The sequence below is a fragment of the Gekko japonicus genome, unplaced genomic scaffold (genome assembly GCF_001447785.1).
Source record: "Gekko japonicus isolate JY-2015 unplaced genomic scaffold, Gekko_japonicus_V1.1 scaffold686, whole genome shotgun sequence".
Taxonomy (NCBI): Eukaryota; Metazoa; Chordata; class Lepidosauria; order Squamata; family Gekkonidae; genus Gekko; species Gekko japonicus.
Genome location: NW_015168671.1, coordinates 946,647 through 972,979, shown reverse-complemented (window position 1 = coordinate 972,979; position 26,333 = coordinate 946,647).

The following is a 26,333-nucleotide window of genomic DNA, read 5'->3' as shown; positions in this document are numbered from 1 at the left end:
GCTTGAAGCACTAGTTGCCAGTACTCAAAGTCAGGTAGAGTGAAAGGAAAATGTGGGGTGGTGGTGGTAGTAAACAGGGTGTAATAAGGGAAGTCCAGGGTTTTGGCTCCACCATGCCATTTGGCTCCCCTCCGAGGACTTTCTCCTCTTCCTCCACTATGTAACTTCTTTATATAAAATTATTAAAAAGTTGCCCCAGAATTTTAGTTTTTTGTTCCCGCCATGTCCCTCTTTTGAATTGTGCCTTTTAGACTGTAGGCTATAAGTTTAAGCTGCAAAGTGCCTTCAGGGTTTTGGTAGTTAAAGGTAAAGGTTTCACTTGCTCGAAAGCCAGTCGAATCCATCTCTAGGGTTGCGGTGCTCATCTTCATTTCCAAGCCAAAGAGCCAGCGCTGTCTGAAGACGTTTCCATGGTCATGTGGCTGGCATGACTAAGTGCCTGAGGTGCATGGAACACTGTTGCCTTCCCACTGAAGAGGTACCTATTTATCTACTTGCAATTTCTTGCTTTCAAGCGACTAGGTTGGCAGGAGCTGGGGCCAGAGATGGGAGCTCACTCCGTCATGCGGCACCAGGGTCTTGAACTGCCAAACTACAGACCTTCCAGTTTGCAGCTCAGTGTCTTAACCTCTAAGCCACCACGGTTACATGTATGTAAAAAAATAAATAAGTAAAGAAATAAACATTTTGCAGTGTAAAGCCCAGTTGAGAATAAATTCATGCACAATCCCCTAGGAAGCTGCTCTGCAACACCTTTTAAAATGAACGTCCCTATTTTTGCATGAATTCCAGTGGTGATGGGATGTGCTCTTAGTTATTTCTATCTTGCACAGAGTGACTGTTTTTCTCTGATCATGGGACAGATGAAATTTATTGGGGGGGGGACCCCAGAAGGAAGTAAGCCACAGCTGAGGAGAGGTAGAAAGAAACAGGGAAAGAAAAGCAGAGGTGGAATAGTAACTGCCGACATAATCTGGTGATGTGACTTCTCCCACTAAAACAAAAAGGCACGCTCAGATACACCCCCAGCTGAAGTATAAATATCCCCTTCCATGCAAGCTCTAATCCTAGGTTTCTTTTTTAACATTGGGAAGAAAAAAAGGAAAGTCAAATTGGAATGTTTCAGAGGATATCCCTGCTGAAGTGGAGCTTCATTTGCCTGAACTCTTGTAACTCTTCTAGGAAATGTTTGCAGACAGACTATAAACATCTCAGGGACAACCTTAGGAATTGGTATGCTGTGTGGTTAGCTAAAAAAAGAAACTAGGATGACTCTTGCTATCCAAGTCATCCTTGGTATACCACTGACTAAACAGAGTGTTTGCTTCATTTCAGTGAAATGGATTTTCTGCCTGCTGGGGACCCAAATAATAAATAGCAACTTTATTTAAAGATCATGCCAATGGGCTTGCTCTAGCTGCTGAGGGGAGCCTCTGAGACATAGCAGTTGAAATTTAATGCTGAGTGTGTCACCAACTGGATATGGAGGCAATAAATATTTCAAGGAAGTCCTTTCCTTTTTCAATAGAATGATCATTAGGTTAAGTCCGATAGTTGAGGTAGAATATTTCAAATGACCTGGACTCCCACTTAGCAAGGAGAGACCATTCTTGGGTCACGATCACACACAGAATTAGCCACACCATAGGCGCAAATGCCAGGTGGATTTTAAGGGTGCAATCACACGAGAACATCTGCCAAGCGTCAAGCACCCGTCGGCAACCCGTTTTGCGCCGCCACAGAAGCGGGGTAAAAAGACACTAGGGAAACTACAGAAGCAAATGGGTTGCTACGAGCCAGGAATGGACTTTCCCATGTGATCACTCCAGCGAGCTCCCATGGCATCGGAGTGGTCTGATCAGGCCATCCCAACTCCATGCCGTTGTTTCCCCCCCCCCATTTCAGTATGTGCATCATCGCACACTGCATAAGGAGCACTCAGTGTGGAGATGTAAATCATTGATCCCTCATTGAAGCACACAAGAAACACGCAGCAAAAAAACAACAACACCTGATTCACCTGCAGTTGCATCTGATCATGCAGTGGTGGGCTGCCCCCGCAGCTCCCAGGGACTGTGTGATCGCACAAATGTGGGTAAAATTCCTATGGAGCAAATAGCCTCACTCCCCCCCCCCACATTATCTCGCGCGTGATATTGGGAAAGTGGTACTACACATTTTTCATTTGAAATAACATTGTTACTTTAATAACATCACAATTGTCCAGCACTTAATAGTTCCAACTGACAATTTCAAATCAGCTTTAAACAATTTGGTCACCAATCTCCCTCAGAATTACATTCAGAAGAAAAATGGTGGTGAGGAATCCACAAGCCTGTCATTCTTCAATGTTTGAGAAGCTCAAAGTCTTCTTTCCTTCAGTTCCCCCCCCCATGAACACCTGACTAGCACTTCTACAAATGTTAGCCATCATAGTTGTTTTATGCCTGTAATTTTTTTAGCATATGGCACTTTTCCAGTTGATTGTAATGTCTCTTGATGTGTAAATTGGATGAACTTTTGCACAGCTAAATATTAAATACTTTGAGGAAAATGTATTGTAAAATGCCCAAGTTCACTGCAAGTTGACTGCTGTTCTTTAAAACCAACAAACCCAACTTTTCCAACATATTTTATGGATGAGTAAACATCAGCCAATCATTCTTGATCATCATCAGCATAATAATAAAAAAAGATCAGCCAACAAAAGTGTGGGGTAGGAAAAAAGTGCAGTTTTTTCCTACATGCTTGCTGACTGTGGAGAAAAATGCTAAGAGGTAGGGATGTGCATTCAGTTCGGCCAAGCCGAATAATTGGCTGAATACTGCTGATTTGGCCCTATTCGGCCCGGCCGCAGGCCGAATCATCTTCTCTAATCTGATTTGGCTGGCTGAATAGAAGCTGCCAAATACTTGTTCCCCCCACCCCGTCACCTCTGTGCAGGACTGCTCCAGATCCTCCTGGCACCACTCCGACCTCTGGCCCCAGCAGAGGTGCCAGCAGGTGCTGGCACTGGGCAGGGGTCTGCTGTTCAAGCAGTCCCTTCTCAAGCTGTTGCTGCTGAGGCTCAGCAGCAGGAGGAGGGGCAGCAAGAGCTATCTTTGGGGTCGAACTCTTGGGACAGTTCATCTCCAGAGATCACTCCACGTACTCAGAGAGCTATGGAGAGACCGGAGGAGGAGCTGGGTGGCTGCCACCAGCCTACTGCTCCGGTCCCTCTAGGCTCCAGCAAACCTTCTGGGGAGGGACAAGAGGAAAGGCTGGAGGGAGTGGAGGAGGAAGAGATGGAGGAGACCCACCCCAGGTTGCTGCCATCTCAACCCCCTCCTCCCAGGCAACAATCTTCTCATGTCCCCCCAAGATACATTGTGTCTGCCCCAAGCCCCTCACAAGAGGAGGCTCAAGTGGTGACCAAAGCTGCTGATCAGCTTAGGTCCCACTTCACCTCAGAGGTCTGGAAGTACTTCCAGCTGTCAGAGGACCCATGGTATGCACAGTGCCCCCTGTGTAGGACCCGTATCAGCCATGGAAAGGACCTGCACCATCTCACGCCTGCCGGGATGCGGAACCACCTGAGGAAGCACCACCAGGCAGAGCTTCTTTGGGGGGGGGAGAGACTTGCTGGTGCTGGGGTGCCCAAGCGGCCACCAGCAGCAGCCAGCCAGGAGGTGAGTCATGCAGCAACCACCTCCAGTGATCTCCATAGCAAGGGAGGGATGCCAGGAATCTCTGACTGAGAAGTTTGGTGAGGGTGGCAGTAGAGGGCCTGGGAGGGGAGCATGTTAGTAGGATGGTCACTCACTACATTGCCGAGCTGATCATCCTAGAAGTGTTCCCCTTCACAGTGGCCGAGAATCCTGCATTGCAAAGGATGCTCAGGTATTGCATGCCCTGGTACATGGCACCTTCTTGTACCACAATGAGCAGGACCATGGTGCCCTTGCTTTACAGAACTGCCAGGGACTTCATGAAGGAACAGTTGTCCCATGCTGCAGGGAGGGCTGTTCAGTTCACATCGGATATCTGGACTTCCCAATAGGGGCAGGAAGCATATTTCTCACTGACTGCCCACTCATGGCAACCCAGTGACATTGTGGGTGGGGGGGGGCAGGAAATAGCTGATAGGCAGGGGCAGGACCCCTGGGCTGGCTGCCACCAGGCTCTGCTGCTTACCAAACCACTCGTTGTTCTACACTTGGGGGCCAACATCAGAGCCTTTATCAGTAAGTAACTAGATGAGTGCGTAGGTAGTGACATCATCATGGGCTTCATGGTAACAGATGGTGGCTCCAACATGAGGGTGGCAACTGAGGCTGTGGGCCTGAGGCACATTCCTTGCACAGCCCACCTTCTCCACCTCATGGTGAGGGATGCCTTGGGTGAGGGATCACAGAATCCCCAGCATGTCGCCGGGTTCTGCACTTACCGACATCTCCTCCTGAAATGCCGGTACATTGTGGACCACTTCTCACACAGCAATAAGGATGCTTATCTTCTGCATGAGAAACAGACACTGTTGGGCAAGCCGGAACACCACCTATTCAGTGATGTCAGCACCCGCTGGAACTCCACCTGTGCCATGCTGGAGGACTTGGTGGAGCAGAAGAGAGCCCTGATTGACCTGATCTTACAGACCGGGGCCATTTGGGAAGATAGCCGACTCACCCACGAGGAGAGGGTGATCATCTCTCAGACTGTGGAGGTGTTAGATCCCCAGGCATTCGAAATAACTCCACGTTTGATTCAAAGCAAGGTTTATTTCAAAGCGATGGTTCAGACAGGAACAAGAATATTGTTAGGAATAACTACGAATACACAGGTATAGCCTAATAAAGGGATTTGAACCATGTTGGGCCAATGAGGCCAGTTCCCGCTGGCGGGAATAGAATTCAGAAACGCGCGCCTATTCCATGGGAACCTAACAGTTCAGTACCATCAACACAGGTTCAGTTCACAGGGTAGATAACCATAACAAGCTAAGCAAAGCTCCGACTCCCCCCCACCAGCTGCATGACCTTGGCCAGTTCCGCAGAATGCAAAATGCAAAGAAGCTACAGAAACCCGGGGGGGGGGGGAGAAGAATACAAGACATGTGAAGCAGGTAACATCAGATACAATGGCAGCTAGCTGACAGGAGGTTCTTGCACCCTTCAAGAGCCACACAGACATGCTCTCATCTGACACGGCAAGTCTGGCTCTGTTCATCCCCATGTTACACATGGCAAATGAGGACTGGCCTCATTATTGGAGCTAGGCACAGAATGTGCAGATCTTGTTCCAGAGGAGCGTGTGCTGGTGAGAAGACTGAAATAAGGTCTCGAGGCATGCTCTCAGCCCATATTCACCAAGCAGAAGGCATACATGTTGGCAATCATGTATGACCCATGCATCAAGGGCAGGATTGCTGAGCGGGTCAACGAGTTTGATCGCTGGAGAGACATGCTTTCCTGGCAGATTGAACACAGGCAGGCCAGTGGGGTCATGTTGCCGGGAGCTGAGGAAGTGGAGGGCGAAAGCAGCACAGCTGTTGCTCTTCCCCAACCTCCCCAGCTGGGCCATATCCCCCCCCATATCCCCCACCTCAAAGAGTGGAGAGATGGCACTCTTGAGGTGGCTTACTGGCCCCTCTGGGAGCAGTAGTAGGCCTGTGAGAAAGGACACGGCAGCTCTGATGGTTCAGGGACTACCTTTTGGAGCCCTGTGAGTCACAGTCCACCTGCCTGCTGTGCTACTGGGCCACAAAGTAGTCAGTCTGGCCAGCTCTCTCTGTCGTGGCCCAGGGGTTCCTCTCATGCCCTCCTATGAGTGTTCCGAGTGAGCACATTTTTTCACATGTGGGTTACATTGTCAGCCCACACTGCTCTTGCCTGAACCTGGTTTAAACAGCAGCAAAAACAGTTTTCACTCTAACTGGAAAAACGGACAAGACAAGACAAAAATCAGAAAAACCCACAGGAGTGCCACAGAGATTGACATTTTTCTTTGCAGGGGTGGGGTGATGGGCATTGGGCAATGCTCCCTCTAAGCTGTGGAGTCCTGTGAGCAAAAAGTTTACTTTATGAGCTACAAGCATTGAAGTCGTGAGCAGGGATAGTGAGTGACAGGAGAGAAAACACAGGAAGGAAAGGTCAGTGTGAGAATGACTATCCAGCTGTCACTCTTGCTACGAAGTCTGAAGGAGGTTGACCCAGGGAAAGCACCTTCTTGACTTCAAGCATGCCACATGCTGTGTATCCTTTGATAACTCCCAAGCAGTCCATCTGATCTTACAGGTGAGGGTTCTTTAGGGGAGAGGCTCCAGCAGCTACCCTGTGAATTTGGAGCCTCTCTCTCAAACCCCCTTCCCCCCAGCCCCCATGATACCCTATGAGATTTCGCCATTGACTTCAATGGCCCATAGAGAATATTCGCCAATCCTGAATACCATCTGAATCGGCTTGAATTGCCAAAAATGGTATTCAGGAGGTATTCAGTGCACATCCTTACTAAGAGGTTAGTTAACAGTGAAAATGCAGCAACGTTGGAAGGGAATTCAGGTGAAACATTGGTATGCTGCAACCAGGGCCAGGGCCTTTTTGGTGGTGGCTCCTACTTGGTGGAATGAGCTCCCAGAGGAGATCCGGGCCCTGCGGGACCTTGCGCAGTTCCGCAGGGCCTGCAAGACGGAGCTCTTCCGCCAGGCTTTTGAGTAGGAGCTACACTACCTTTACCATCACCACCTTTACCATCATTACCAACTGGCCCTGTGAGGAGTGAATGACAGCGCTGCGTGGAGCTGACACCATTGAACCGGGAGTACCATCTTTTGAGATGCCATCTTTTATTGAAAACTGATTGAAACATCTAGAGCACTTGGAATATTGTAAATGATTGTTTTTATGTTGTTTTTACCTGTTTCACCTGTTTTATGTATTGGCATTTGTCCTATCTGTGAGCCGCCCTGAGCCCGCTTGCGGAGAGGGTGAGCTATAAATTAAAATAATAAATAAATAATTTTTTTTATATAGCTTACAGCTAAAAAACACATTTAGATACACATATTGAAGGAACTTCAATACATGATACATGAAGGGGAACTGATTCCCCCCCCCCTTCATCTGAAAGAGCAGGGCTAGGAATTTCAAAAATTGTAAATAACATGCTTATTAATTCTACCTAAGGAACAATTGGTTATTATTCTTAGAGTTGCTGGGCTTTTATTTCTCCGTTTCTATGGTAAAACTGTCAGAGTTAGTAAAGAAAATTACTAAGTAATATCTTATGAGATGATCATCACTCGTATATTGCCTCCTACACAATGTAGATTACTTGCTAAATCTTGGTATCTTCAGGGATGGACTCTTGCTGAGAAAATGTAATCTTGCTTAATGCACATAAAATAAAAGATTCATTAATTAGAAGGGAATTTGAGATTCTGACTGATAGCTAAGCACCCAGAAATCTCTAAAATAAAAAGGTCTGATAGATTTGAGAGATTTGTAGCCCAATCCATACATCAATAGTATGAAATCAGTTGAGATACTCTGGTTTTTAATGCTTCTGAATTAGATTGCTCACCCATTTAAAATAACTACAGGAAGAACTTTCCTTGGAGTAGAAAAAGTTATATGTCCTGTGTTAGCTTTTCAGATAATTTTCTATAATTTGTTATTAATGAATAACAGCAGAAACATAGCTCCATGTGTTTGTAGCGGCACCATCTTTGCAGGGCAGGAGCACTGCCTTCCAGCTGTCCACTATACCACCACAATGACACTAAATGTGGACAGTTCAGTTCACATTAAATGTTACCACATGAGGTAACTAGCCTCCCCAAACATAGGAATGGAGGTTAAATCTTCAAAAAGTAAACCACCAGATGGTGTGCAATTAGGGATGCCAGCCTCCAGGTGGGATCTCCCCTGGAAACTCCAGACTACAGAGATTAGTTTTCCTGGAGAAAACAGATGCTTTGGAGGGTGGACTCCATGACATTGTACCCCACTGAGGTCCCTACTCTTCCCAGGTTCCAACCCCAAATCTCCAGGAGTTTCCCAACCTGCAGCTGGCAACCTGACCCCCACCCCCCCATCAGCAACCCTATTTGCAATACATTAACAGGCCGCTACCACCAAGCAGCGAGTAAGGAGGAGGAGAGGGCTGGATTGTGTCACTGTCTTCTGGGGAGCAACACTTACAGTGTGATTTGTTTAAATTGCCATGGATCATTGGTTTGGTTTCACTTTAGGACAACAAATATTAGTTTCATAACACTTCTGTCTATAATTGTATTTTCCAAAATCCTAGTATTATTACTTTAAAATCAAAAATGGTTTCCCCCCACTGAATTCTCTTGTTTAGGAAGGCTTTTTTGCTTTTAGTGATGGGTGGGGCTAATTGCTGTAGATGTAGCATGCCAATTGAAAGTGAACAAAGCAGTATGCTTTATAGTGCAAAGCATAAACTTCCTAAAAGCTACATTTTGCTAAGGATGTTCATAGAAATCTATTTTTACAATTGTTCATTTGGCTTGTGTTCAGACACCTTTTGTATTAACCTCCTGAAAACATTACCGAAATCAAGAGATGTCTTTTAAAAAAGAAGTTTGTTAGAGATTATGAGATTCGAGATCGATGGTCGTTTTGCAAACACAAGAGTCACATTAGTTAAAAGAAAATATCTTTACTACAAAACAAAACATGGGTAGGGTACTTTGGATAAAAAGAAATAAAACACAATATTACATGCTTACAGTTACTTCTCAGCTCTACTCACTAACGGCTACATCTTCCTATCTACCCAGCGGCTACAAGAGAGCGCTTCCTGTGCTTCACACAAAGGGTCATAAAACCTTGTGAATACATTAATGCTAGATCAAAGCATTTCCACAAACAAGTTGTTAGCTGACCAATACAAAGGCTACAGGTCACTTCATTAGACTAAGCAGCTCCCTCAAACTTTCCCGCCGTGGAATACATTATGTAACACAACATCCTGTTTCCTGACAAACAACATTTAACTCGGTAATGACTGAAGTGTAGCAACTTGAAACTCCAACAAAGTTCAATGCTATGCCTAAGATTTCTCATAGAAATTGATCACCCGGCTATCGTTTGCAATTTTATCTTGTTATAGTTTTGTAAACAGTAAAAGGCAAGCATTATGAGCCCTTTGGTTCAGAGCTGGGTAATATATGATAAGTTAATATGTAAGAAAATTACAGCCTTTAGGTAGGGTTACCAATCTCAAGGTGGGCCCTGGAGCTGTCTCATAAAGACAGCTGAGCTCCAAGCTACAGAGATCAGTTCTTCTGGAGGAAATGGCAGCTTCAGAGGGCAAATGCTATGGGATTACACCTCACTGAGTTCCTTCCCCTTCCTAGACACCATGCCCAAATCTTTAGGAATTTCTTGAGGCAGAGTTGGCAACTCTACCTCTAGAGGATCTTGGGGAAATAGAAGTATAGGAGTGCTGGTATTGGGTATGTTGTTAGAGGTTCAAATCATTATTGCTTGACATGGTTAGAGATGCCATGTGGTGAGCACTGAAGGGATCGCTACTTTACTTACTGGTTCTTTAAAACTAAACCTAGATTCTATTTGTTACCAACTCAGGTATAAAAAACTTGATAGGCTTTCTTTGACTAATTTGATGAATCATCCCACTAAAGAAACATATAATTGTTCCTATAAAAGATGTCACCATCTGTTTATAGACAGAAATTAAAATCTATTATTTTCAAGAACACAAGTGATCAGGCATTTTCTAATCATAGCTCTCTGTATTTGATATTTTTCTAACGAAAATTGAGGTTTCTTTTCAGTCAGCACTTGGAATAAGATACAGTCAATCAAAAAAGACAAGATAAAAGGACTAATAAGTACTTTAGTACTTTTTGTCTGTCTTTGGAACACATCAAACAGGAGAGCTTCAGAAATGTCTAAAATGGATAGAGTCTGTTATCTGTCTCAGAAGTCAGCAACCCCCAACATGCATGTCAAACATACCAGATTGTTTGGCTTTGTTTGTGGAACGCCTTCTCTGCTCAAGAGATCAAGGGCCTAACCATGTGTTACAAAGCCCTCATGTTCCCTGTGTGACCCCTCACCCAGCCCTGCTGACCAGACAAACTCTGTGAATCACAGGCATGCATTGGCCCTAGTGGGACCAGAGGGACAGGAGGATGAAGCTGTACCCATGCCAATCCCTGACTGGAAACTGCCTTAGGAAGCCACTATTTCCCTACTGGAGAAAGTTACGTGATGTAGCCCATCAAACTGAGGATGCACAAGCCTATAATTTGCATTTCATGGGGGGAACAAAACACATAATCTTCATCTAGCCTGCCTGAGACAATAAAACAATTTAATCAAGGCAAATTATAATCTGTACTAGACACTATGTGAATTTTAATATAGTACAAACTTTATTATTCATAGACAAAGGTCACCACAATGTGTTTACTATACACTACTTAACCGTTTGGTTTTGGTGCTAGATTAACAATTTCCCCACTCAAAACAAGGAGTGGAGTTTGACAAACACAGAAACTGGTGCATAGTGTGAGGCTGAGTTTGCAGATTTATAGACAGTGGCCAGACGATAGTTGACCTGTTGGTGGTCAACATCATCCCTCCATACCTACTGGGATCTCCTGCATATGTAATGGCAGTGTTTTCCTCTATAGCAGGAATCCCCAACTTTCTGGCACATGGGGGGCAGCATTAGAGTGCCCAAGGCCCAAAGAGGGCTACATCTTAAATCAAAATGTAAGAAAATTATTAACCTACCTATTTAGATCAAAAGGAAACATTCAGAGACCATTGAAGAAATGTTAACTTGAACACAATCCATTTTGGAACAATATTTTTCTGTGGAACCTTTTTTATCTATCTATGCACGCTTACCTAGTGTGATTTTTGTGGTTGTTTTCTGTTAGCCGAGGCATTAATGTCCAAGTCAAGGTTTGTGACAGACACCCTTAAAATGGCATGTAAATATTCAACTGTAAGCCTTGAGCTACATTTGGATTTCACAATTTTCATCTTGGAAAAAGTTTGTTCACAGATGTATGTGGTGTCAAAGACTGTGAACATCCCTGCAGCAAATTTAAGTTGATAAATATATCAGGTAGACCAGAACAGAAACCGAACAGAGACTATTTTCTTTGTAAATGTCTCTGAGATTATCACTGGCTTGTAAATCAATTAGTTCCATCTGAAAAAAAAGTTCCTTGCATTTTCTGGTACTACTTCCAATGGATTCTGAAACATTCTTATTTTTTTTTAATTATTTTTATTTTATTCAATTTATACCCCGCCCTCCCTGCAATGCAGGCTCAGGGAAGGGTCCATGCTTATGGCAATCAGTGAATCTTTTCTGGAAATCCACCTGTAGTAGGTTCAATGCTTTGATGTGTCTTTCAACACTGAATTGTAAATTCCCGTCCTTCTCAAATTTTAGTCCATTGCAGCATGAAAAGTTTAAAAAGATACCTTCACTAACTTGCTTCATAAAAATGTTTAGTTTTGCTTCAAAAGCTTTCAATTCAGAATACATGTCACACACTTCCTTTCCCCTGCAACCTTAGATTCAATGTGTTCAGATGCTCTGTGATTTCAGTTAAGAAAGACAAATCAAAAATCCATTCAGAAAGCACTTCTTGACCTTTTCCTTTCTCCTTGAGAAAGACATCAACTTCATGATGAAGACTGAAAACATATTTGAGGACTTTGCCCCTCCTAAGCACCTGACTTCTGCATGGCACAATACATTTCCATATTCTACAGTTTTGAAACTGACAATGAGTTAGGCCATGATGCCTGATGTAATTGATGCTGGATACAGTACGCATCACACTTTCCCACTGAAGAATCTTACTACACAAGGGCTGCTGATGGATGACGGAGTGAAATTGCATGGGAAACTTGCCATTTAATTTCAATATCTCTTCATTGATTCTTGCAACTCCACCAGTTTTTCCACCCACCATATTTCTTGCACCATCAGTGGTGATGCTTTCCAGTTTATCCCAACACAACACAGACCAAGATTTTCTACTGATTTATACACTTTCAAAATGTTTTCTGCAATTGTAGAGCCTTTAAAACTCTGCCATGCACACAACTCTTCTGTAACTCTGAAGCTGGAATCTATCCCCCTGATAAAAATTAGTAGTTGAGCAGTGTCTATAACATCATTGCTTGCATCTAATGCCGGGGGGTGGGGGATCAAAACTTTTTGCCTTGACATATGCAGTGACCTATGCAATGACATATGCAGCTCTTCTAGTTCTTTAACACACCTGGTGATTGTATATGCAGATAAACTGACACAACTAACACAAGATACCTTATCAGAGCACATTTCCTCCATTATTTTAACCATGCACTTTTTAACATATTTACCATGAGTGAATGGTCTACCACTCTCAGCAATACATTTAACAACATAATTGCTGGCTCTCACAGTAGACAGGTTCTCCTCAATGTGCTTTCTAAAACTATTTTGCTACAAAAACATTGATTTTTATGATACTTTATCTTGGTCACTCACACTTCTTCATATATTTAGTACTTGTGACATGATTCAAAGGGCCTTTAAACACTGTAGTTCTTTAATACTGAGACAATTTCAAGTCATATCAGGCAAACTGCTTTATCGTTGTTAAAACCAAGAAGTACTCAGTAGTCCATTTGTCATTAAAGACACAGTGCGCATCTGCAATCTTTTGTTTCTTTGAAACAGCACTTCCTTTTGCAGACATTTTCTTACAGAATTTTTAGCAGAGTAGCAGTTGCAGAGTTTCAACACAATCCCTGAATAACTAAAAATATGAGAAGTATAGTTTTAGGGGTATAACTCTTTCCCATCAAATCCACCACACTCTAGCTGTTATTAGCTAGGGTGGGGATTTTCATTTCAACAATTTTATTATTTATTTATTTAATTACGTTTTAAAATCACCTAAGCACCACATATGTGGGGCTCTAGGTGATGTACAAATTTAAAAAGCAATAAAACCATAAAGTCATTATCAAAATATATAGTTCAGTAATTAAAAATCAGGAGGCAAAATTTTGTGAATCTCTCCCACTATCTGGTCTGTGTTGCCTCATGGGTATGGGGGGGGGGAGAGAGAAATTAGAGATGTTAAATCCTTCAGAGGACAGATATCCTTCAGGGAATAGAGAAGAGAGGAGACCCCTGCTTCCCTATCCACTATAGTTCTCAGGAGTACTGGGCCATAATGCACAGGCTAGGAAGAATTTTTTTTAAAAAAATGGATTATGAATCTGACCTACCAGATGGTAGAGTTGCAATTCTTAGTATATTGAATACTATGAGATTTATTTCTTAATAAACACACTGCCTTGAGGTTTAAATCTACACATACTAATACTTTAAAAATTGGGATTCCTCCAAAAAAGGGCAGGTAGAGAGAAAGAGCTAATGAAAGGCCAGTCTCCCTGCGGGAGCACAGGAGTAGCCATTAAGATGGCTTCAAATTATATGCAAGGTGCACCTTTTCATAACTGCCAGTCAGCCAAGCCTCAGTCATGAGAAGCAAAATGGCAGCCAGAGGGAGGAGAGCTTGGCTGGAGGAAGATGTGGGAAGGGGAATTCCATAAGCTTCCCTGTTAAGAGAGTACGCCTTCCTTCTCAACTCAAGAGCTCACTCACCGGCTCCTGCAATCACAGATGCATGGCGAGACTCCTAGCTGGAGTGGGTAGGGGAGGGGCAGAAGCAAGCAAGGCAAGACGTCAGAGCAACCAGCTCTTGTAGAGGGAGGGAGGATGCTTTAGCCTGCAGCAGCAACCTCAGCAGTAACCTTGAAAGACACTTGGGGGAGCCTTGATGGGGGGAGCCTCTAGAACATTCAGTATGCCAAACACTTTGTATCTTTTATTCCCTACAAAATTACCAAACCCTTTACTGTCCTTTTCCCACATTCTTTGCAAAAGCAGGCCACATCTCCTATACCCATTCACACAGCTGCTTTATCTTCCTCACACACATAAATAGCTTTCAACATGGAGAGCAGGAGTAAAAAACTGCGTGGTACGGGTACCTGAGCTTTGCTGGCTAGCAAAGCATCCAGAATGGCCAAAATGAACAGTGTGGGTCTGAGGGAAAATGCCTTGAGGGTAGGTTTGCCAGGTCCCCTCCTCGCTCTGGCAGGGGGATTGGGGACTGTTCTGGGGGGGGGGATGCTCGGAGAACCGGGTTTGATTCCCCACTCCTCCACTTGCACCTGCTGATGTGACCTTGGGTCAATCGCAAGCTCTGGCACAGCTGTTCCTGAAAGAGCAGTCTGTGTCGGAGCTCTCTCAGCCCCACCCACCTCACAGGGTGTCTGTTGTGGGGAGGGGAAGGGAAAGGAGTTTGTAAGCCGCTCTGAGACTCCCTTGGGTAGTGAAGGGTGGGGGATAAATCCAATCTCCTCCTCCTCCTCCTCTCCCTCCCCTCCTGTCTGATTCAAAGGGCCCTCTAGCTGGTCAGTGGGCCACATGGTCCCCGCCAATAAGCTGAAGCCCTTTAAATCGGGCAGGAGAGAAGGGAGAGGGGTGGACAAGCAGGTGCTTGCTCTTGTGGGTGGGGCTTGGGGGTAGGGCTTACTCTGTTGGCCAGCTGGCTGGGGGCAGATTGAAGCCCTCAAAAGCAGGGGAACTCCCACCCAGACCTGGGGTCTGGCAACCCTACTTCAGGGTGACAGCAGAAAACAAGGTGGTTGGAGGGCCTCACAGAAAGAGCTGCAGGTTGGAGACCCCTGCCCTATAGAAACCTGCTTCTGCGCACAGACCACTCCTTGCTGAATCAGAGGCATTTTTAGTCAAGGTTATGAAGCCTATATAAAGTTAACACAAATGTATCTTGTGTGGTTTATGATACTTGTGACAGTTCTGATAAAATGATTTTGTCTTTCCTTTGGCAGTCCCATTCTGTTTACTGGCCACTCTGCTCCCAAGGGAGAGGAAGGTTATACTAGGGTAACAGTTGAGATGGAACCGCTGTACAATTTATTTTATTTGTTCACTGAAACTTTTACTGAAACCAGCAACTAATTTTCCATTTGAACTGCAGCCAGCTGTGAACAGACTTCAGTTACTATTAACCTTAGATAGGTTTGAATCATTGACATAAAGACAAAAGCCTTTGTATCCAGTTAGCAGTCTTTGGTAGCTGCCCCATTTTTGTCATATGGAATACAGTGCCTCAAATTCTTCTCACTTTTTATAGAGGTGGAGAGATTATTTAAAGAAATACTGCCTGGGTTGTCATTTATTAATGTCATGGATGAGTTATGTTGTATATTGGTTTGCCGCTCCATTTCTCTATATACTGCCTTTCCTTTAAGCTGTACTAGCAAAACCACTGCTTGATATAACATGAGCCAGAAAGTTAACAATGAAGATATTCTGGATATCTGTCATTAATATACTTCAAATCAAAGTGACAAAGCTTTTTTTGGGGGGGGGGGAATTCAATGCTCCAATGAAGTATCTTGGAATAATATAGCTACCACAAAATATATCTACTGTGATAAATATAATCAAAATAAATTACACCCAGAAATAGAAAGAGAATTATTACGTCAGTCAAATTTACCACTACTGTGGACTGGCAAAGTTGCAGTGATCAAAATGAATATGTTACCAAGGATACTGTTTTTGTTTATGAATATGCTCACTGAAATAGAATTCTTTTATTTTCAATAACTGGCAAGCATTCATAGCAAAATTTACATGGCAACATGAATCCCTAAATAGCCGTAAACACCCTTGGTCTCTCTAATGTTACTCTGGGATATGAGATGGGACAGTATAGTCCAATCTCATCAGATCTCAGAAGCTAAGCAGGGTCAATACTTGGATGGGAGATGCCCAGGAAAGACTTTGCAGAGGGAGGCAATGGCAAACCACCTCTGATTGATCACTTGCCTCGAAAACCCTATGGGGTCGCCATAAATCAGCTGTGACTTGACAGCACTGTATTTATTTAATTAATTAGATTTTCTAGGCCGCCATTCCCTACAAGTAGGGCTCAGGGCGCTTTACATTATATAAATTAAAACAACCAATAAATATCAGCATGGCCCTGCAAGAGCCTTGTGCAGCATTTATAAGGCTATGGACTGGCTGTGAGCTGAACTGTATAATAAATATGCCAGGAACTGAACTGTGCAGTAGCCCGATGTTGGTGCCAACTCCCGGACTGTAGACACATGCCCAGCCGAGGGAAGCCTCACCCTGAAGCAGTGTGCCAGCCAGATGTGGACCCACGGTGCTCTTCACCCCTGCAACCATGCAGGAGGCAAATCAACCTCCCTGATGCCAGAAATACACAGCAGCCAGCAACCAGAAGCCTGAGTGTTCCTCCAAAGGACTCCATTGTAAGACTTCTTCTCCAGCATGCAGGCTGCCTTCCCCCTCACCTTTTCCTAGCATTACTGCAGGTACTCATCCTCAGGTAACTTATACAATAGAACTTGGCTGTGACAAGATTACCTGAGCAGCCAAACACACCCACCACCCATCAAGATAACACAGATGCAGATCACTGGATCATTAGCTGACCAGGCACCTGGAATTACTACCTTGTCTTTCTCTTAAGCCATCCACTCTAAGATGTGTCATTGTTAGTAAACATTAAATTAATTGCCCAACACTTAATTTCATTCTGTTGACCCATTAAGGAACTGGCAGTTTCTAGCATCTTCCTGGGGACTACATGTCCTGGTGGTCCACGCCCCAAGACCCTCTTAGGGTATATAAGAAGAGCATCTGCCCATTGTTCACTCTCTCTTGCTCTTGCCTCTCTGAACCCCACCCTGTCTTGTTGGTTCCAAATCTAGGCCTGTTTGGAATCAGTCCACATGTGCTGCTGGTCAGCTCATGGTCCCTTTCCCCTTATTGTGTTATTTTTTGCTGCCTGATCCAAGTTTCTTGCTAGACAGGTAAAGTATCACCCCACCAATAATAATCCTGCTCGTGCAAATGTCTCTATCCTTTCAACTCTATATTCTTAGTTCTGTATTGTGTGTGTGAGTGCTTGATTCTATGTTTGTATGTGTGATAATCCTTTAGTAAAAGAAATCACTGCATGGAGTCATGTGGAAAAGAATTAAGGTGTGGTCAAGATGGTTTTTCTCCCTCCTCAGGATTCATGAAATCATTGAGGAAGTTCTGTATTGTGTGTGTGAGTGCTTGATTCTATGTTTGTATGTGTGATAATCCTTTAGTAAAAGAAATCACTGCATGGAGTCATGTGGAAAAGAATTAAGGTGTGGTCAAGATGGTTTTTCTCCCTCCTCAGGATTCATGAAATCATTGAGGAAGTTCTGTATTGTGTGTGTGAGTGCTTGATTCTATGTTTGTATGTGTGATAATCCTTTAGTAAAAGAAATCACTGCATGGAATCATGTGGAAAAGAATTAAGGTGCGGTCAAGATGGTTTTCTCCCTCCTCAGGATTCATGAGGTCATTGAGGAAGATGCAGCTGTTTTCTGTATTTTCACTCATAATCATAATCTATTTACAAACTATTGGCTTCTTCATTTGTCAACAAATAAAATGGACATCCAGTGATCATATCATCAAATCTGACAAAGGTCATGAAATCCTTCCTTCCTTCCTTCCTTCCTTCCTTCCTTCCTTCCTTGCTTCGTTCGTTGCCTTACTTCCTTCCTTCCTTCCCTCCTTCCTTCCTTCCTTCCTTCCTTCCTTCCTTCCTTCCTTCCTTCCTCCATCCATTGTTGCTGGCATGGTTTTTTATGCTAGGATTCATAAGAGAACTAATCTCTGTACTACTGCCTTGAGGGTATTTTGGGAGAGGATGTGTCTCAGTGAGAGACCATCTGCTTGGCATGCAGAAGGTCCCAGGTTCAATCCCCAGCATCCTTAGTTATGGATTTGGCAGTAGGTCATATGAAAGACCTCTGCTTAAGACCTGGAAAGCATTTGCCAGTCTGAGTAGACAATAGTCATTTTAGCAAGCTAGAAAGCGTACAGTGCCATTGAAGGGCTATTCCTTATAAGAATAAAACTTGCAGCAGGGCTTATTTATATCTGGACTGGAGACAGGGATTTCTATTCTACTTGACATTTTTACAGGGTTTTATTCAGAGAAAGACAACATAAATTTCCAATCTTCAGATTACAATATTTGGCTCTAATGCAAAGAGACATATTTCCAGTGTAGTGGTTAAGAGCAGCAGACTCTAATCTGGAGAACCAGGTTTGATTTCCCATTCCTCCACATGGGGACGGTTGGGTGACCTTGGGTCAGTCACAGTTGGAGGGGAGGGGAGGGGAGGGGAAGGGAAGGAGTTTGTAAGCCACTCTTGGTGAAGAGTGGGGTATAAATCCGGTCTCTTCTTCTTCTTCTTCTCTGAAATACTATAGAAGCCTTTAATGGTATCTAACTGTACACTACAAATAGAAACATAATTTGAGGTGCGGGAGTGCAGCCAATGGGAACAGCTAATTGAAACTCGGTAGCTGGATGGAGCATTTAGTATGGGGCTTGAAATCAAGTGTAATCTGAATGGACAACAACTGAAATTTTAAGGGTTTCCTCCTGTTAAGGAATCCTTGTCAGCAACATGTGAATTTGACAGTGTGAATTGGCAAATTGGCTTACTCTTTTTCATGCGTTAGGATTCGAATATATCCATTGCAATACGTTATTAGTACCTTCTGCTTTCTGTTTTAGCAGGGATAAGGTGTGACTTCCAGCCTGATGCGGTGATCTGGGATTTTGACAGTCGGCTCGTCGTTACATGTCATTGGTTCGGTTCTAATGAGCGTTCTACACAAGTTAATTAGTGCATTTGTCTTTAAAGAGAGGTCCAGTGAGTTGCTAGGGCCTGGAAGAGTGGTTTTGGTTACGACACAGTCTGTGGACGGTGCCAGCTGGGACGTGGCAGCGCAGCCACACCAACAGGAAATGTGGCAGGTGGCTTCCAGGGAGGTTTCGGTGTAGACGAGGGTTCAGCGAGACCCGAGGACCAGCAGGGCTTTGGAGACCAGGGGACCAGACTGCTGTTCTGCCCGGTCACTTGACCAGGAAAGAAGCTACTTTCTGACCTGGCAGTCCAGCCTTACTCATGTATATGTGAATAGGTTCCACTGAAGCCATGTTCACATTACGATGAATGAGCATACAGCTTGCATGTATGTGTATTCACCTGTTTGTAGGAAGGTGTCGAGGTTTGTGCGGTGCTAGCCCACTGCAGATTGTGAGTGGGTGTGAGAGTATCAAAGAAGATGTAAGTCTTATAGGGTTGGTGTAAAACTATATACAATTTATTTACACAAGCCTCCACCAATATATTGCACAGAACGTTAAAATGCTCACACAGACACCAGGTTTCCATCAGGAAGGATAGTACATTGTACAGCATCACATTTATACAAGCATTGTCCATTCAGGACCCAATGCTGAGTCACTGTTAATTAGCTCTGCTATCAACTAGACAGAACCGGTTGGAGTCAGCTCTACTGACACTCTGAGCTGTCAGCTCCTGTCAAACAGATTGATATGATCTACAGCCAGACTTATAGAACACATGGATGTTGACAGAAGGAGCCAGTGCACTCTGACTGTGTGCTTGTCCTTGGTCAGGTTTCTGGTTTCTATAAGAAATGATAGGTACTATGCCCTCTTTTTAAAGGTTTTTAAAGTGACACCACATTGTGGATTGGCATTATCATGTCTTTAAAGCCAAACTAACCTTTTGCTATGATGGGTCTTAGTGGTTATTAATGAAGTAGAGAAAATTAAATATCAAGAAGTATTTCAAAATTCCTTATTGGGGCAGTCACTTGACTTTTAAAACAATGGATGCCTCCCTGTTCAGATGTGCTTATAAATGGTGGAAAGTTATTTTAGGAGCTCCAAGGTACATAGAGAAGGATCCAGCTTTCCTGCTGGTATTGTTTCCACAGTTTGACAATCCTGTGGATCTGGAACTGGATCAGAGATGCTCTCTTCTGATATAGACTTTAGCCAGTGACAATTCTAGGCCTCAATTTCCTATTTTTTAGGGTGCAGGGTTACCAAAAGATCCAAGGAGAAAAGACATGTCTGTTTAATAGAGACTTAATGCATGGAAATGCTCAGCTGTAGTTTTTCATGGCATGGAGGTAAATAACATCACTGGATAACTAACATCCCATTAGAGGGACATGGCTTCTTTTTTCTCCAGGAATATCAATAAATTACTTCACTTGATCAGTGCAAACATAAACTGTATGAACATTGGGCAGTGCCTTGCAAATCACAATGACTGTGCAAATGCAAACATTGCTGTGTAAATGTAGTGGAATTACTAAAGCATTCTATGAAGGTATTGGGGAAAGGGATCTCTAGAGGACCAGAGACAACCCATTTATCTGGCAGTGAAATAAGGGTCAATTTTTGCAACCTGGAGTGTTGCTGCACTTCAAGTTATTAAGACGGTTACCGCTTTAGGCATGCGGATGGAACTCCACTAATCAGGCACCCTTTGCAGCAGTTAGTGCTCGGGCTTTGGGCAAGTTGGGGCCTTTCTCAGGGTGAAGTTTGGAACTCACTCTTCTCGGTTCAGTGCCGCTTCCGCTGCAGCTGCCCTGGGCTATGTGTTCCCTTGCCATGTGATAGTGTCAATGGGACCTTGTTCAGATCAGGACTTTGGCCGGTCACTGCCCTCCATTGGGGGGGGGGGTTAGGGGGATGTTGTGGATCAGTGAGCCAGTGGTGGGCTTTCACCTAGCATTCGAAGAATGGAATTGCAAAGTTTAAAGTTATTAATCAATTCTTCTTTCAGGTGATGCTGGCCGTGAGGCGAGACAAAGAGTCAATGTCTGCAGCCACAGCATGGTCTTTTGGGCCACCCACTGGGCCAGGAGGACACCTTGGTTGTGAAGGCCCTTGTGCTATGAGCTGAGGCAGACCTTGTGATGATAAGAGCAAGATGGCCCAGAGTGTGGATAGTCTGGCCAGCAAGGCCCTTGTGTGACAAGCTGAGGCTGACCTTGCAATGATATGAGCAAGGTGGCTCAGAGTGCTGATAGTCTGGTCGGCTATTCTGCATCGCCATGAAGGGCAGGGCCCTGGTGTTGCAAGTGGAGGCTGACCTTGTGATGATAAGAGCAAGTAGTGCAGATAGTGGGGTCGGTTATTCTGCCCACCAGGTATGGCACAATTTGGAGACCCCCGCTAGGTGTAAAGCCACCTGCCAGATAAGGAAGGCCATGGAGGGTGGTTGAGTTCCAGGACCTGTATAGGGCTGATAGGGTGCACCTATCAAACAAGGGAAATTGGGTTATTTTTGCAGGACTTGCAGCAAGGGATTAGGTCAGCCTTGGGCTTTTAGTGGGGAGCAAAGACCAAAGCAGAGGATTGGTCTTGGCTGTGGCAGGTTGGTGCAGGCAAGAAACCGGAACTGGTGAGCACCTTATGGCAATTTTCCCCATTAGGGAACAGGGGGTCATCAGGAACTGCCTTCAGATTTCTAAGGTCCAGGGTGGGGAACAGTGATCACCTCCTCTGGGAACCTCTTAGGGTATGCTCCTCTCTGCAAGTTGGAAGGCTTCAGGGGTAGGCACTCCTAGGTGGCGACCAGTTTGCTGGGCTGCCGGTAATGAGCCAGACTCAAGACCGGAGCTGGGTGACCCGCCCAAGAAATGGGCAAGGAGGTTGGTCAGGGGAGTGACACTTACCTTGCCTGTTCCATGCTCGCTTAGCTGGTCCCTTGCTGCAATGTTATGTTAAATAGTTAATAAAGTGGCCCTTGTTTACTTCCAAACTGCTGTCTGTCTCGTTATTCCGACTGGGGGGGGCAACTGATGGAAAAGGGGAAAAGGACAATGTTGCACCCTTCCTCCTCTTCACTATAGCTCCATCTATTATCTATTAGTCCATGCAGGTCTCACACCTCTGGGGACCAACCTATCTGGGGTTGGAACTGGCTACTGGCAGAAGGGGTAAGTAGGGCAGATCCAAGTCCACTTCCTTGTTCATTCCAGAAAGTAGGAGCCACTACTGAAAATGAATGTTCTTTGGAAGATATTGGGGCAGCAACCTTAAGCAAGGAAACAGCCTGAAGGTGGCAGCTTGAGGACCATAAGTGGTGCACAGGGTCTCATGGGGAGAGATGCCCCTTCTTCTTGACCTGAAATGACCATAAAGACTTCCAGATAAGGCTGAGACTTTGCCTGGTCACCAACAGTATTTTCACCAGGGGTCATTTGGGGGGGGACGCGGGGGGACGCCATCCCCCCGGGTGAGGTGCGGGAGGGTGGGGCCTGGAGCTCCCTGCTGGTGCCCGCTGGAGGTCGCTGCCGGCTGTGGGGAGGACACACTTCCAGTGATGTCAGGGGGTGTGGCATATGCTAATGAGTTATGCTAATGAGTCCCCCTAGCTCTTTTTCTATGAAATGACCCCTGATTTTCGCGCTTTTCACTTTCATTTTCCTGTCTCTGATCTGAGGGTATGTTAGTATTTTCTAACTGAGATTACTGTGAATTTATTATGTTTGCACAGAATTCCTTTGAGAATTGTATTCTGCCTTGAATGCTTGTTGGCACAAATTGTTAATAATAATTTTTTTAAATCAATGGAAAGTAGCTACTCCAATTTTCTGGGGATTTCCTCCTGTCCCCCAGGATGTTGCAGAATGGGATTTAAAACAGTTCTCTGAATTGTGGGTAGCAGTTAAATAAACTTGAACCAAATCCTTCCCCCCCCCAATTATTTTCTCAGTGAGGTTAGTAAAGGCTCTTAATAATATTCATGCCTTATTGAAGGCACTTCTGCAACCATTTTAGTGTCTGTGCCCTTTCTTGCTCTTTGTTGAAATTAGCTAGGTTTCACTTTAGATGAGGAGCTTTAATGGATACTCATTAAAAGTAGAAGTAAAGCAATTAGTGTTACCTGAATCAAAACATCCACACTGGATCTCAGAAGCCTGATTTTGTTTGCTGAGAAGAGAACACATTGCTTTTCTCCTGCCATTTTTAACTTACAGCTACTGTGAAAAGATAATCTCTCCTTATTTTTTCCAGCAAATGTCACCCATATCATTTCTGTTTACAGATGAGTAGGTTTCAGTCTTGAAATGTTTATTCTCAACCTCCATTACTGCTGAAAGATTTCTTTAGCTAGCCTAGTGGAAAGCAAGATTGCCTGCCATTTGTATTCTGAACTAAGCCAAGGGAGACAGTATACTGAGAAAGGAATTACTGTATATTTGATTGGATTGCTCCACTGGGAGTCATCTACATCATCCTGGCAGTTTAAGGCTACATACTTCACCATAGGACAAAGGTAATGTCCATGAAGTAAACTGTACAATGAACCCTTTGATGCTAAACATACGTACTAGAAAGAAACTCTGCAATGCAGCCTCTTCTTGCTTTACAGCTACTTTAGTTGCCATTACAAGTTCCATAGTGAAAACAGCTTTGTACTGAGGCTACCAGAAATCTTGTACGATTGATTATTTAACAAAGAGGGATCTCAATCATTGCAAACCATGGGGGGGGGATTATAGATTTTGTCCATTCCCATACTTACTATTTAAGAACACAAACTCCATAGTCCACCTCCATCTATATACATTTTCTATCTGACCAATACCTGAATAAGAACATTGTCACTCCAAATATGTGGAATATATGCCAAAATCCATTTCCAGAATTACACTTCTTGTAGTCTCAGGTATAAAAAGTTGGATGATCAAATTTGTATCCTCTGTCTAATAGCCATTGTTGTCTCTATCCACCAGGAACTGTTTGGCAATCATTCATCTTATTTCTTTATTTGCAAGCTGTCTGGGCTCTAATAACTATATTTGGAAATAGGATGTAGCTAGCCTTGATGTTTTGATATATAAGAAGACAGTTCTGTATCAGAAAGGCACTTTTATACTGAATAGTGAAATTATTGTATATCACTTTGAAATTGATTGTAACCTGTCCAAGGGGGATTCAACAGTAGGATGAAAGATGTATTTGAAAGCATGGCCAAAGCAACATGATCTGATATCAGTGCTAATAAAAATATAGGTGGGCTGAGTTTGTCAATGCTATCATAGTTCAGGAACATAGTTCATAGCAGCGCAACATAGTCCCTGAACGTATTGTTGCTCCTCTACAGTGAAGTCATCTCAAGACAAAGAAGAGTAGCTCCAGTACATAAGATAATAAACATACACCTGAAGAACATCCCAAAGCCACATTAACTATAACCTTGAGCTATATATTGGAGAATTCCTCCTCAGGGCATTCACCACAGAACTTCAAGAGGATGGTTGGGCCTGTACTTTTGCCCTTTTCATGTAACTTCATGTCTCATATGTTAAGTAGGATCTAAGGTCTCTTACTTTTTAAGCCATAAATATCAGTCTTTTACAATCTTTTCCAAGGAACACAGTGTACATTGTTTTCTTCTCCATTTTATTCTCATGACAGTCTTGTGACATAAATTAGGCTAAAAGAGAGTGAATGGGTCAAGGATCCCTGGTGAGCTTTGTGCCTGAGTAGAGATTTTCACGCAGATAATTCCAGCTAGTCCAACCTCATCTACTTTAAATCCCAGTGAGACAGGCAGATTATAAATAATGTAAATAAATAAAATAACTGCAATGGATCATATACCATAAGGAGACTGAGCAACTTCAGTCACTGAGATATCCTCCCGTGTATTCATGAAAAGTCTCCTCTACCTTAAATTCCTACCTAAAAATTTACACAAGTTTTACTCTTGGGGTTGGTCCCAATGCAGGTTTCAGCAATTACAGAGCACTGGAAATTTCAGTGTGATAAACTTTTTTGCCATTTATTTTCTTTTTAAAAGACTTATGTCTTCACAGTTGAAAAGCAGGAGTAGTGCAGCATTTATCAGTATGTGTGTGGGGGGAATGAAAGGCAAATGTTTGCTAAGGCAGTCCAACCTGTGATCATTCATGCAGCATGCTTCCATTTTCTGTGCAGATTGCTTCCATTCGTGTCTCTGTTTGCAAAATTTAATTTTGTCATTTCTATTCATTCAGCCTTCTAATTATGCATAGAAGACAGTTTTCCACACAGAGTAACCACCTAACTTTTCAAGAAAGCCTTAATGGAAAATGTCTGAACTAATCAGAATATTTACATCATTTGTATATGTTAAGTATAATGAAATATATAATGGCTGAAGGGGAAAGTATTGTGTAAAATTAGCCTCATATCTTTAATTGGTTGTTTACAAACACTGTTATTAAGTGTTGGTGCTCTAATATAGTCCTCTGTGGTGCGTAGGCACATGGAAAGTGCAAAGGATTGCACATAGACTGATCAATTTTCTTTACAAAACCACGGACCTTTTTTTTGAGGTCCTGGAATTTCAACAAAAATAACCTTGTCTTGTCCATTTGGTGATTATCATCTGGGACTTTGCCATGTGGAAACAACTGCTATAGGAAGTGATAACCATGGAGTAGCCCCCAAGCATAGGCATAGACTACAGGGGGGCTCAGTGGCTGGGGCCTCTCCTGAAATTTTCTGGGAGGGACTGAGGCCCCCCGGGGGGGCAACCAGTGCCAGCCAATACTGAATGCAAAACTTTCCTGCTGCTTTCTCCTTTCTTCTAGCATCGCAGGTCATTCCCCAGCCTTTCCTATTTCTGGCTTGGAAATAGCCTTCCTTTGATTGGCTGAGGGCTCCACCCCCTCCTCCTCTGGGGAAGGAGGGGGAGGAAAAGAGCCAGGGAGAGATGGGGGGAATGGAACCCAGGAGCTCTTTTAGGAAGACTATCAACTTCTTCCAGGTATAAGCTTTTGTTTGACTGCAGACTTCTTCGGGGGGGGGGAGCTAAATAAAGTATGCCAGAGAGAGAGAGAGAGTCAGTGCCAGCAACATTTTTGTTTTTGTTTGCTTGAAGACTTCTTGGGGGGGGATGCTGAAGAGAGCATGCCAGAGAGTCTTTTTCATTTCTAACAGATGGGGGAGGGGAAGAAACCTAACAGTACAGCTTGCATTCCTTATTAGTGAAAGAGAGCAAGAGTCCAGCAGCACCTTAAAGACTAACAAAGTTTTTGCCAGGGTAGGAGCTTTCACCCCCTCATGGATCACTGCCTTGTCGTGGCGAGGGGGCTTGCGCAGTTCAATGAAGCTGTGGGCTATGCCGTGAAGGGCCACCCAAGACGGACAGGCCACAGCAGAGAACTCAGACCAAGCGTGATCCACCTGGAGAAGGAAATGGCAACCCACTCCAGTATTTTTGCCAAGAAAACCCCATGGACAGTATCAAAAGGCTAAAAGATATGACGCCGGAAGATGAACCCCTCAGGTCGGAAGGTGTCCAATATGCTACTGAGGAAGAGCAGAG